This window comes from Marmota marmota, unplaced genomic scaffold (assembly GCF_001458135.2).
Source record: "Marmota marmota marmota unplaced genomic scaffold, marMar, whole genome shotgun sequence".
In the NCBI taxonomy this organism is placed as follows: Eukaryota; Metazoa; Chordata; class Mammalia; order Rodentia; family Sciuridae; genus Marmota; species Marmota marmota.
Genome location: NW_025999977.1, coordinates 27,281,620 through 27,295,827, shown reverse-complemented (window position 1 = coordinate 27,295,827; position 14,208 = coordinate 27,281,620). Strand labels below are relative to the sequence as shown.

Here is a 14,208-nt window from a genome sequence, read left to right as displayed (position 1 = left end):
TGTCCAGGCCATTCTTCTTACTACTTCACCCTGCAAAGATCCTAAAGGGCCTGTTCAGGCCATTCTTCTTACTACTTCACCCCTGCAAAGACCCTAAACTTGCTCATCATCCAAGAACTCAGCAGTGTGTTGCCTATTGTAATATGTATACTCTTATTTTATTGATTGAGTTTGTGGTTGGTTTCTTCGTTTCTTCTGGGTCTCTTCCTCACTTTGTACCCCCCCTCTTTTTTTTAGTAGGCCAAAGATGTACTTAGATTTTTTATTTAAAATACAATGTTAATATCTTCAGTCATATCATTTGGGATATAGTTTTCATGTTATTTGTAATTTAGAAGCTATATTTTGTCTGGCGTTTTATGGGCTACATAACAAGCTTTCCAAATGGGATCACTTAAAATTTTTTTCTCATCAGTATTTTCCTTTTAACAAAATAACTTGTTCCAAAATCCAGACTTATATATTTTCCTCTCCTGTTAAAATTTGTGTCCCCCTCCCTATATTGAGGATTAACCTAGAGCCACTGAGGTATATCCCCGGCCTTTTTATTTGTTTTGAGAGGTCTCAATACATTTCCCAAGATGACCTTGAATTTTTGATCCTTCTACCTCAGGCTCACCAGTAGCCAAGATTACAGGTGTGCACCACTCTGGCTTAAAATTGGTCCTTTTTTTTTTTTTTTAATAGATCCCACTATTTTCTGTACATGTTCTAAAGGGCAACTCTTCTCTTATGCTTATTGCATTTATTTGTTTACATTTTCTCCACTGGTGTCTGCTTCTAGGGTTGGAAACTATTTAACCAAACCCTCACAATGCAGTGACATATAATTATAAGTTTACCAAATGTTAAAAATGATTATGAAATAATATATCTTTGTTGTTTGAATCTGCCCTGCTAATTCACAGTTTAGTGCATTTTTAATTTTTTGGTTATAAAATGGAATTTAGTGAATAAATAATTAGTAAAATAATGAAGCATGTCTTTCTGCTGATGTTTCAGAAACTAAGTTTTGGTAAATATTAGAATAATTAGGTTGCCTGACCCTGCAGAATTTATTTATCTTGAATTAAGGTGATTTTAGGGGAGGTGGCTCAGTGGTAGAGTGCTCGCCTAGCATGCATGAGGCACTGGGTTCGATCCTTGGCACCACATAAAAACAAACTAATGTATCCACCTAAAATTAAAGATACATAAATAAATAAATAAATATTTTTAAAAAGGTGATTTTAATGTGTTTAATTGGTTTTTATTTGGCGGTCTTAATGATAAATTTTTAGTAATTACTAACATTTACATGGTTTTACTCTGCATTTTTACATGCTCTTTAGTGGTTTATCTACTTTAATTTTCAATAACTTTATATGTTAGGTACTCTTAGCCTCATTAGGTCGAGAAACTGGGACATCCAGAAATTAAGAAACTTGCCCAGGGCCAGGCATGGTGGTGCATATGTGTGATCTCAATGATTCTAGAGGTTGAGACTGGAGCATCACATGTTTGTGGCCAGCCTCAGCAATTTATTGAGCCCGGTCTCAAAATAAAAAATAAAAAGGACTGTGGGGTGTAGCTCAGTGGTAGAGTGTCCATGGCTTCAGTCTCCGGTACTAGAAAGGAAGGCATTAAGTAAGGAGGTAGGAAATTTCGGAAAGGAATAGAAAGAGAAGGAAAGAAAGAAGACTTTCTTAGGGTTTTGCTGAAGCACAGTGCTTTTAATTACATATGCATATTACATATGCAAAAGGAACACTTTTGTTAATGAGAATTTACATAATGCAGTGTTTTTCTTAAAGCAAGACAGATACTTTGTTTTGTTTTGTTCTGTCTTGTTTGTTTTTGTTGTTACCAAAGACCTCTCATTCACTGATAGGTAGGACTGAATGAAAATGAAAATTTAGGGAGAAATACAGGTAAAGAGTAATAAGTTTTTCAGAGAAGGTAGGAAGGGGAATGAAGTATATGCTTTTCTTCATTGAGTAATATGAGCATTTTAGCTCATTTACTTATAAAAATAAGAAAAGGAAAAATAGTGAAACAAATTAGTATGTAAAGTTCTAGGTTGAGGACCAGTAGTACTAAAATACCCCCTCTTTTGATTGGGCTATATATCTAAAACTGACAGCAATAAACAAAAATATACTTCATTTTTATCATTCTGGCAGACCTGGAGAAAAGGGGGGAAAGGATGGTCAGGAAACAGGCTGCCTACCTGCCTGCTTGCCTCAAAATGTAGGTACAAGTGAAAAAAAGGGGAATATTCAGAGAAAGAAGAAGCGAAAAAGGAAGAAATACTCATGGTAGTGAGGAGGGAAGTAGGAGGGAGTTACCTGTTTTATTTCATATAATTATTGGCTAAAATTGCTTTATCAAGGACCCCCACCCCAGCTTTATTGAACTTCCAATGCAGGCAGTTCTGTTCTTGTAAAGCAGCTCCCAGTCCTGTGCATCATCATCAAGGTAGTGTGGGTTTCTTTCTCATCTCTTATTTTAGCCTGCCTTTGCTGCTGATTCTAAAATACCACCACAAAATTCAGACTTCTGCTCCGTGTGGTACTTTCCCAGGTGTATAGGAAAGTTAAAAAAAAAAAAAAAAGATTAGAGAGATTTATAAACTAAGAATTTTAAATAAAATTATAAAATATAATTTTAAATATAAATATAACTTTATTAGAAGCAAATTAAACTGTCTTGCAATATTATAAGTCTGATGGTATAGACAGCTTCATACTTATCACTCAGCTTAAGCTCTTTAACCAGCTCTTAGCAGGTGACCTTGTCTCCTGCTTCACAGATAAAAATTTAGGTAGAAAACAAATACATTCATCCTTCAGTAAATGTGGAGGATTGGTTATGGGAACCCCCAAGGATATCAAAATCTTCATATGCTCAAGTCCTTTTTGTAAAATGGTGTAGTATTTGCATATGATCTATTCACTTTCTCCTATATACTTTAAATCATCTCTAAATTAGTTAGGATATTTAATACAGTGTAAATGCAGTGTAATAGGTGTTTTACTTTATCATTTAGGGAATAATTACTACAAAAAATTTGAATATGTTTAGTATAGATACAAATGTTTTGTCCTTGAGTATTTTCAGTCTGCTTTGAATCCAAAGACATAGAACCCACAGATATGGAAGACTGACTGCATCTGTGCCTGCTTTCATCATCTTTCCTTCATTCTTACGTAAAAGTGTTTTTCCCCCCAAGGCTCATTGTTGGTCTTCTATTTTAGCCCTTCACGTTTTTTCTTACACTAAACCTCTGTTGTATGCCCTTTCATGTTAGTACAATCACTGTATCTTGGTTCCATCCCTAAACCTTGTAAATATACAACTTTTCCAAAAACCTCACCACCATCAACCCTGTTTAGCACATTTCTTACCCTAATTCCATTTCCATCATATTAGGCTAGCACTCTGCCACTAAACCACCAGTCCCTTATTTTTTATTTTGAGGCGTGGTCTTGCTAAATTGCTTAGGGCCTCACCAAGGTTCTGAGACTGGCTTTGAATCTGCTGTCTTTCTTCTTCAGTCTCCTAAACCACTGGGATTATGAGCATGTGCCACTGTACCCTACGAGATATTTGATTTTAGTAGTAGAGAGGATGATTCTCAAGCGTAGAAACTAAGCTGAGACTAGGAAACACACTTTCTGGTCTGAAACCAGATTTTGATTTGAGAAGAAAGAAATGCCCAAATTATAATCTACAAATTAGTAGTATTCTATACACATGGGAGGTGGTAGAGAAAAACACCAATGTATCATGATTTGTAAGAAAAGTCTTTTTGTTATGTACCGAGTAGAAAGAACTATTACAAAACTTGTTAATTGCTCTTATAACCTTAGGATGCTGTAAGTAATCATGTAATTGGGCCAGTTTAGTTTATAGAAGAGTAGCGGACACCTGAATTACGAAACTGTAGTTTTAAATATGATGATTGAAGTGTTAACACGCATTCTTCTCAGGTTCTCACCAGTCAATAGCAAGAGTTTAAATTCTTCCTAGTCTGTAATATTTCAAGCATAGCCCACTTAACTTCTGTTAATCTTTTAAGTAACTCCTATACTTTGATGAATCTATGTCAGGTATTACTTAAAAGAAGAGTACTTTCTTAGTCTCACTTGTGAAAACACTCTTTTGATGACTCCCATTTTTCCATAAAACTTATTGAAAATATTAATCTGAACTGTTTTGCTCCATTTCTCTTTCATCTGTTTACCTATTACTTTTTGGATTGAACACTGGGATTCTCTATCAATGAGCTACACCTCTAGGCAACGCCCCCTTCCTTTTTTAAAAATTTTGAGACAGGGTCTTGCAAAACCCTAGGCTGACCTCAAAGTTGTGATATTCCTGCCCCAGCCTCCAGAGTTGTGGGGATTACAGGTGTGCACCACCGCTACCATTATGATCACAGCTCTTTATATTCAATTTGATTAAGTTGCATCCATTGTTTCTGTTTACTTTTGGTTGGCTTAGATTTGTTTTTCTTAAGTATAAATATAAACCTTAAAAACAACAAATTGAAGTAATAAATCTGATAGCTTTGTTTTGACACATTTCTATAAATTTGTTCTTTAACTTTCGAAGTGGCTACAAAAGAATAAATACATGTTGCATTCATTTATTGTCATCTAGCTTTACATGGTTTTGTAAAACAGACTGAAAAATATTTATAATTTGAATTCCCCCATACATTGACATTGTTTGTAATCTTGGGTCGATGGTTTAAAACCAGAATATCTAACCATTTATGAATTGTTTATTATTATAGGCTACTTGATACTACTGCAGTTGTCATGTTTTAAAATAATTTGGAAAAGTAGTTTTAAGAAATATGACTTTCATTATTAATTATATTCTTTAGTGAAATGATTATAATAAATCAATCATGGTCTTAATATTTAGGTTTTAAAGACGAATGTTATCATTTTTTAGTTTCTTTAAAGATCATGAGATTTTATTTTAATTTAAATAAAAGCAAAAGCTAAAAGTCAGAGCACAGTGGCACACAGCTGTAATCCCAGCAGCTTTAAGCTTAGGTGTGAGGATTGCAAGTTCAAAGCCAGCCTCAGTAATTTAGCAAGGCCCTAAGTAACTTAGTGAGAACCTGTCTCAAAATAAAAAACAAAAATGGCTGTGGCTGTGGCTGTGGCTCAGTGGTTAAGCACACCTGGGTTCAATCCCTGATACCTAAATAAATAAAATAAGTGCAAAAGAAAAAAAGGAACTATGACTTTCTAGTTCCACACACATTGTATTTCTTACTTAAAAAAACATATTCACTTTGGGGACTTTAAACTCTGTTATTTATAGAAATTGTTTTGTGTTGCAGTTTCAGAAGAAAAAAATTGAGTTTTGTATTTGAAGCAATGGTACTTTACTGTTAACTGGTTAAAAAGATCAGAAAAGTGTAGTACCCCAAGGACAATGAAATTATTGTGGTGAATATTCTTGTAGTTCATTAAATTATGTGTTTCTGCCACCTGGGATTTATCCATTCCCAAAGCAACCCAAGTTTTTTGTTTGTGTCCTACCTTCTGCCTGTGTACTCTGTTTGCTCCCTCTCCATCATTTTTTTTTTTTTTTTTTTAAGAAATAGAAAACTTTTAAACTTTTCTTTTGAGACCAAAGGGACAGGAGAAGCACTGTTTTAAGAAGTTTTATTTGTGCCAACAAAGAAGTGCTTTGTGGTAGGCCATCTGGACTTAGAGGATTTCCTCAGAATGTAAAGTATGTTGTGAGATTTAGAGTTGGGATTTCCTTTGAAACTATCTGGGAAGGCAGCAAGAGGAAACATAGAACTGGTTTATATTGCTTATAACATAGGTGGCCAAAATGGAAGGCAGTTTGCCTTGTCTTGCTTCAGTGTGTGGTTCCTGCACATTTACCAACTTCTGCACTGGTAATGTTTCTCTTCTTTCCTGAGAATTCAGATCTCCTCACAAATTTTACCACTCATGACAAAACAAGTCTAATGAAGCTGTGCGCCACCATGGTACATGCCTATAATTCCAGTGACTGGGGAGGCTAAGGCAGGAGGATCACAAGGTGAAAGGCCAGTCTCAGTACCTTAGCAAAGCCTTAAGCAACTTAGCAAGACCCTGCCTCAAAATAAAAAACAGAAATGGCTGGGGACTTAGCTCAGTGGTAAATTGCCCCTGGGTCAGTCCTCCTCCCCCCCACCCCCCGCCCCCCAAAATCTAATCTAGAGCACTTTCTTCCCTCTGCCCCTTTAAGTGCCAGTAATGGCATAAATATTTGCCTGTACTCTTTTATAGAGTACTTAAAACAATACTCACTTTATAAACAATTACATACCTATTAAGAGGGCAGAGTGAACTTTGCTCAACTTACTCTGTCCCCTCCAGAAAGATGGTTGTTATATACTATTCTTAAAAGGAAAAATTACTCTAGTAACTTATAATGGAAAGTAATATAGAAGCACTTCTCTTAAAAAATAGTAAATCAGAATTGGCAATTTGTGCTTCTATGAAGTTTAACCCAAAGAACTTTATCAAAAACAGAATTACAGAATAACTCTTTAAGTTCTGTGATAAAATGAGGCTTTGAAAAAAGACCATTTTAATTATGAATGAATTCTGGTGACAAAATGAAGTAAATTCTTTTTTTTTTTTTTAAGACCTAGTTGTCATGGCTCAAAATAATAGTAGCAATATGATTTTTTGGTTTGTTTTCTGTTATTTAACAATTTTTCTTCTAGTTTATGCTAGATGAATTTTTAGTAAGAATACCTTACAAAGAAAAATAAAGAGTCTACAACAGTATTTGTGTTTTTGTTGAAGCCAGAAATTAGTCTTATTTTCATATAATCATATTACTAGCTGGAGATAATTCATACTGTTGTTTACTAAAGAAAAATGCTTCAACAGTAGAAATACCTTATTTAGTAAAAGCTCTTTTGAGAGAAATTTTTACTTTGAAAGTAGTTTATCAAGATGAATAGAAGTCATTAATTCCTGTATAAATTTATTTCCATATGTTCTATTGTTTATAGTTTATAAATACATTTTCTTACAGTTTGTTTCCATAAATAAATGTTAGCAGTCGTCGTATACACAGTGCATTGACTTTTTAATATAGTTCTTTGATATTTTTATCTTCGCAGCAGTATTTGAAGATGATTGATTTCAGTCAAGAACAAAGCAATAACAAGTTTAAGTTGCTAAATGCCTTCTTGAATTCACTAATGTGGACTGGGGATGTGGCTCAAGCGGTAGTGCGCTAGCCTGACATGCGTGCGGCCTGGGTTCGATCCTCAGCACCACATACAAACAAAGATGTTGTGTCCGCCGAGAACTAAAAAATAAATATTAAAAAATTCTCTCTCTCTCTTTAAAAAAAAGATCATTCCGACAAAAAAAAAAAAAAAAAAAAGAATTCACTAATGTGACAAATCAGCTGTAGGCTTTTTTTCTTTTTTCTTTTGGGAGAAACAATCTTTAAATTTTTGTGCCTTTCATTAGCCTGAGAATATTCTTTTTTATTATCCTAATAATAATATTTTTACAGAAATGTTCTCATTCACTATGCATAAAAATCTCTAAATTGACCAAACATGCATTAAAAACTTAGGTATATTAAATAGATTTATATTGTAGCCTAATTTTTGCTTTGTTGCTTTTTTACTTGAAAAAAAAATTTGTTTATAAAGACTTTTTTGATAGAAAATTCTCAAGAGGCTTGCTCCCAATCTTTCAATGTATTTGTGCATGTGTGTTTGTCTAGTTCTGCTCAGATAACACTGGAGTATAAATGTTGTCCTGCAACTTTTTTCTCCATAGTATGTTGTCATTCCTGCTAAACTTACTTGTTTATAATTATAAATATATGCCATCCTTTTTTTTCTTACAAGAATTTAACCTTTATTTTATTTATTTGTTTGTTGTTTATTTGTTTTTATGTGGTGCTGAAGATCGAACCCAGGGCCTCACCCGTCCTAAGCAAGCACTCCACCACTGAGCTACAACCCCAGCCCATTTTTAAGAGTAGTATTTTAAAAAATATTAGTATTCCATAGTGTAACCATTTACTTGATCACTTGCCTTTTTATGGGAAGGCCAGTACCAGTTCTGAAGGCCAGTACCAGTTTTAAAATTATGAACAGTGCATATTATTGTTACTGGTTTCTCATGTTTTTTCATTTATACAACTTCTCTAATATTCTAATCTAATCGCCTGTTACCATTCTATCCAATAACAACTACCCAGTGTCTCAACTAGTACTTTAGGGAGAACAGATCAGACCATTTAAACAATTTTTAATATTTGTTCTTAGAATGATGTTTTATCTCATGTATCTTTTTGAAATGAAGAACTATTGTTTGTTTTTCTTCATAGTAACAACTAACCTTAGGTTCATATTACTAGACAAAAGTATCCTAAAGACCATTTGGTTTAGTTGATTCTGTGTCACAAAATCCTAGGATTCCTTGGAAGTACAACTTGATTTTTGTCTGTTTTGGAATATAATTTGCAAAAATGATTCTGTTGTTCTTAAAAACCAGTGTTAATCACTCATGCCATCTAGTTACCACATTCCCCATCCACCTAGGCATAAGAGAAACATCACACAACTCTTTTACTCTCCTCAAAAGTATAATGTGATCTTTGTTTGAATTATAGATATACCATTATTTGTGGACACCTTTCTATCTTTTCACTTGCCCTACACTATCTGAAATAACTATTGTTGCTGGGCAAGACCCTCTCTGAAAATTAAAAATTTAAAAAGAAAAGTAGTGTAGTGCTTTTGGATTCAATCCCCAGTAGCAGGAAAAGGGATGGGGTGGGGAGAAATACGTATTGTCATAAAATTTTGTGTATAATTCTATTGTTTATTTATAGTTTTATTCTAAATAATAAATGATTTACTTTTATTTATTAAAGTTCACCTGAATTTTTTACACTCAATATGGTCCTGAGATTCATACATGGTGGTGTATGTAGCCATAGTTTGTTTGCCCTCTATAGTATTCTCTTCATTATTTATATTACAACTCCTTTACCTGTTTCACAGTTGATGGATATTTATTTACGTTGTTTTCAGTGTTTCTATGATGAATTATGCTACTTGAATGTTCCTTCTTTTCTTTTTTAAAAGTTAAAAAAATTTTTTTTTGCTTGAATATTCTTGAACATGTCTCTTAGAATATGTGCTAGAGTTTCTCAAGAGCTGAAATTGGGAAACTATGCCTGACAGGATACCTTTTAAATAAGTGAAGTTTTAATGGAACATAGCATATTCTTTTATTAACCTATCTGTAGCAGTTTCTGTGTAAAAAAGGCACATCTGAGTAGTTGCTACAGAGATTGTGTGGTCTTCAAGGCTTAAAATATTTACTACCTCTCCCTTTACAGAATAAGTCTCCTTGTTCCTGCTGTAGGGTTATGTGTATACACCTGAGCATAGAATTGCTTGATCATAGGATGTTTGCATGTTTAATATTACTAGATAGCATTAAGGTTTTTTTTTTCTAAAGTTATTGAAACAAGAGACATCTTACCAGTAATGTATGAGAGTTCACATTACTCCATATCTTTGGGAGCTCATGATATTGTCAGACTTAAATTTTTTTCCTTTGCCAATTTTATATGGTTGTAGTGTTTCTTTCCAAAATTATTAATTAGGTGCTTTGAGCTTCGTTTCGTTTCGTTTATCTATTGGCCATTTATGTTTCTTTTTCAATGAAGTGTTTATTCAAGGCTTTTACTAATTTTTTTGTAGGATTGTTTGTCTTAATTGATTTGTAGGGATTCTTTATTTGTGATTCTAACCCTTATCAAATATATGTGGTACAACTATCTTTTCCCTGTTCATGGATTTCTTTCTTCCCTCCCTCCTTCTTTCTTTCATGTCTTTTAGTGTGCATGTATTCTGACTTCTAAAGTAGTCAAATCAGTCTTTTAACGGTAAATCTGTTGTATCTTGATTAGGGACTTCTCTACTTGTAGGATATGAACATAACTTTTGTAAAAATTTTAAAAAATTTTAAATTTGTATGTTTGTCTTTAGTTCTTTAATCTACTGTACTTGGATTTTATATTTGTGGTAGAAATAGGGGTTTCAATATATACTAAATTGAAATGAATTTGTAAATTTTAATTTAACAATTTGGGAAATTGAGCCATTATTTATCACATATCAATCTTTTTCTCTTCTCCTTCTGGGTCTCAGGTGACACAAATGTTAGGCCTGAGGTTGTGTCTTTTTTTTACCCTCTGTGTTGAAATTGAATAATTTCTGTCAGCCTATCTTTAAGGTCACTGTTCTTTTCTTTTTCTCTCTCATTGTTATTGAGCCCCTCTGTAGTTTTTAAAAATTGGCTATTTTTCAGTTCTGAAATTTCCATTTGACCATTTGGTCACTTTTGTGTGAATTCAGCGGTGGTTTTGTTTTTCCTGGCTTTTAAAGAATGGTTTTTAGTTGATATTCATGAAGAGAATAAGTACTTAGAACTGTGCTACAAACAAAAAGAAATATTCTCCACTTATGTATTCATGCTCATAGTTCACACATACAGCTGTGTCATACTAACCTTTGGGCCCTCTGCTGGAAAAGTAGAATCAAGTTTCAAATAATGCCCTTTTGTTGTTGTTGTTGTTATTGGTACTGGAGATTGAATCCAGGGATGCTTTACCACAGAGCTACATCCCCAGCCTTTTAAATTTTTTTTATTTTGACACAAGGTCTCACTAAGTTGTTTAGGGACTTGCCAGATTGCTGGGGCTGGCCTTGAACTTGAGATCCTCTTGTCTCAGCCTCCTGAGTTGCTTAGATTACAAGCATATGTCAGTGTGCCCTGCAAATAATTTCTTTTAAATTATATTCTATAGCAGTATAGATGTAGGAAGGACAGTACTGTATCATAACTGTATCATAACTCTGTGAATGTAAAATCTCTTGTACCTGCTTTATGATATGTAGTAGTGATAGTGCTTTTTCAGAGCTGTTTTTAATGATATTACTCTAGAATATCTTTTTAAATTATAAAAAGAACTTTGCAGGTTTTTTTTGTTTTGTTTTTTTTTTTTTGGTGTGGGGGGGTGTCTTTTCTTTCTTTTTGTAATAGGAATTGAGCCCAGGGGCACTTTACCACTGAGCTACATTGACCCCAGTCCTTTTTATTTTGAGGCCAGATCTTGCTATTGTGGTCTTTCTTTCCCTGACACACACATTTTATTTATATATGTATGTATGTGTGTGTATGAATTTATATATGTATTTATTTATATATATACACATGCATATATATGTACGGCAAGCCAGCTACGGGCTGTGTGTGTGTGAATTATGAGCATGAGTACATGAGTGGACTGGACTGACTTTGCCTCTCTGTTTGGGCTGGTGGTGTTATGTGTCCGTTTTGCTCACTCTGCCTATGATCCTCTGTGATAGGTGTGGCCTTCCAAGATGTCAGTCAATCTGCTGACCATAAGACATCATGGAGTTAGACTCAACCCCCTGAAACCTGACCCCCTTCTTTCGGGTGAAACTTTCTCCAGTGTCTTCCCCTCAATAAAAAGGGGCTTCAGAACATCCTCCTCCTCTCTTTTTTTTCTGCCTCCCTTGTGGGAGCTGGAGCAGAGGAGCCAATGCTGAAGAACCCCAAGAAAAAGGTGTTTTCTCTGTCTTTGTGTGCCAACCCAAATTTCACCTGGAGTGACCCTGAATGACTTAGTTGTGTGTCATGGCATATATGTATTTGAATTTGAAGTTTTAGTTGTGGTTTCAACTTTGGAAAAAATATCTCAGTTTATCATCTTGAGTCGGCATTATACAGAAATTAATAGCCATATTGGTTTAAAAATGTTAAACTTAATTTGTATAGGAGTTACACTGTATCAAATATGTAAGGTCTTATTGTTTGATTACAGAAACTAATAAAGTATTCTCTAAGTAATAAAAAATAAAACTTCCACTTGAGTTTTTTTTAATAATTTTTATTTCTTTTCTGTGACTTTTATTCCGTTTATTTCAAGAATGTTCCCCCTTCCTTTGTGTAACGTGGTTATGATAATTGTTTTAAAGACTCTGATAATGCCAATATCTGTCATTTCATGTTGGTTGATTTTTTTTTTCCTTGAGTGGTTTTTTTTTTTAAGGTGTTCCTGGTTTTTTGAATGTCAGTTAATTTTGGATTATTTTTGGACATTTTGAATATTATACTGTGAGACTTTGGGTCCTATTAAATTCTGCTGACAAATGTTAATAATTTTTGTTTCATTAGTCACTCAGCTCTGTTCAGACTACAGTTCCTGACCTGTGTTCTATGCACTCTAGATCCAATGTCATTTTGTTTTTAAAAACTTTTCCAGGTCTGTTCTTGTCAGCTTTTCATGTGCACTGTGCATAGACCAGTCTGGGACCTGGCCACTGGTCCATAATTCTCAAAAATCTTTACTATGTTGATACCAGTTATTTCTGTGTTTGTGTAGCTGGGAGGATGAGCCTAGGATCCTTTTCTCTAATTCCTTCCTCTCTGTAATCTCCTCCATCCAGTCAAGCTCTCATGGACCCCCTTTCCTTGTGATCTTCCTAGAAAATTGGGATTTTTCCCCTTCCTTGTGTTGCTGTCCACTCAAGGTAAAGCAGTGAGAGAGAGAGCACACACGGGAGTCCCTCATTCTTCCATGGCATGCCACTGCTGCCATGTGTTGCAGTTTCACAGCTGGGACTTGTGTGGTTGGGAAAGTTAAAGGTGATCAGAGAAAAAAAGGGTTTTATCAGGAGCTTTTTTTGTACACAATTCTCAAAAGTTTATAAGCTATATGTATAAGCAAGGGAACTCATTGCCTCATGGGTCATTCTTCAAAATTTGATTTCCCTTTTCAATATGTCTTAATATTTGTTCTTCAAGATCTCAAGTAATTGTTGTATGCATTCTTTTCAGAATATTTTGTTGCAGTTAGGGAAAAAAGTGGAATGAGGATTCTCAATCTTAATCATAACCAGAAACCCTATCCTGTATGTTTGAATGCCTCATTTAACTAAAGATAATGGAATAGCAGTATCAATCTGAAATCTATCCAAGAGCCAAAAAGTAAATGATAAATTATTTTATCAGTGAAAATAAAGAGATGAAATAACCATACTTGGTCAGGAGACCAGAGTCCTTGTTACACTATGGCAAAATGAGCCCCAAATAAGTTGAGTGTCTTTGTATATTCAAAATATGTAATATGCAGTCTGGCATGAAAAAGAACTGAATTTTAGATCTGACAGACTTGGGTTAGATCCCAGCTCTCCATCTTACTAGCTGCACAATCTTGGTTAATTCTCAAGATTTCAGTAAGCTCATTTGTAAGGGAAGGACATTTCTACTTAATTAATGTGTGTGTGTGCACGCGCATGCTCACATATACATGCATGTATACATTCACATAAAATTAAGTGTATATATACATGTGCATGTATACATGCATATGTAATTTTTAAATAGAAAGGTCCTCCTTTCAGAGACATTTTTTCTCTTCATATAAAGGTTAGTTACCAAATATTCCATAATATAGGAAATTAAATTGGAAGGGAGCATTGTTATAAATGGGCAAGTTAATTCTAACTGCAAAGCGATAAGGAGAAAAGGTATAAAGAAAGACTAGAAACTATTCAGTTATTCACTTATTTAATTAGACATGTAATAGCCTCTAGGGCATCATTTTATCACAGTACTTGCAGCATAGTAATTAATAGTCTAAATGGAGACTGAATCATCAAGAAATGGTTATAATTGTATGCCTCTATTAGGAAAAAAGCAAGTATAGCATTCCATTTTAGAAAGAGTTACTTAAAATTCAAAAGGTGTTACTTAAAATTAAGAGTTACTTAAAATTCAAAATTCTAGTACAATATTGTATTGTCACCTTCTAGATACTTAGAATAAAATGTAGTGTATTTATCTCTGTAAAGGTAACACATTTCTTGACCATTCAGAAAACAGGTTAACTGTGATTCAGTTAATGAATGGCTGTCATTGGATTTTTAAAATGATAATATTGAATATTAAAGTTTACAAGTTACATATAAATTTGTTTATGCCTCTAATAAAAGAAATTTACTTAAGCCAGTAAATAGACTGATGAGTAAGAGATTCATAGTTCTCCTCTTCCTCCTCTTTTCTTTTCTCATTAGTTTTACCTTTCTTGAGAATTCATTTGTTGTTTGTATTTTAACCCTGAATC

The 14,208-nt window shown here is 33.8% G+C and overlaps 1 protein-coding gene and 1 long non-coding RNA gene across 8 annotated transcripts in view; both read left to right on the top strand.

The window, feature by feature from the left end:
- The window catches only part of LOC125617193, a 13,464-nt gene extending 8,437 nt beyond the window's left edge, over positions 1-5,027 (top strand). The window contains exons 2-3 of the long non-coding RNA XR_007348102.1: positions 519-528; positions 631-5,027. This is a non-coding gene — a long non-coding RNA (uncharacterized LOC125617193). The remainder of the gene's footprint in view (positions 1-518; positions 529-630) is intronic.
- Positions 1-14,208, top strand: part of Eml4 (EMAP like 4) — a 138,317-nt gene that overhangs the window by 43,428 nt on the left and 80,681 nt on the right. The gene's annotated exons all lie outside the window — the stretch shown is intronic.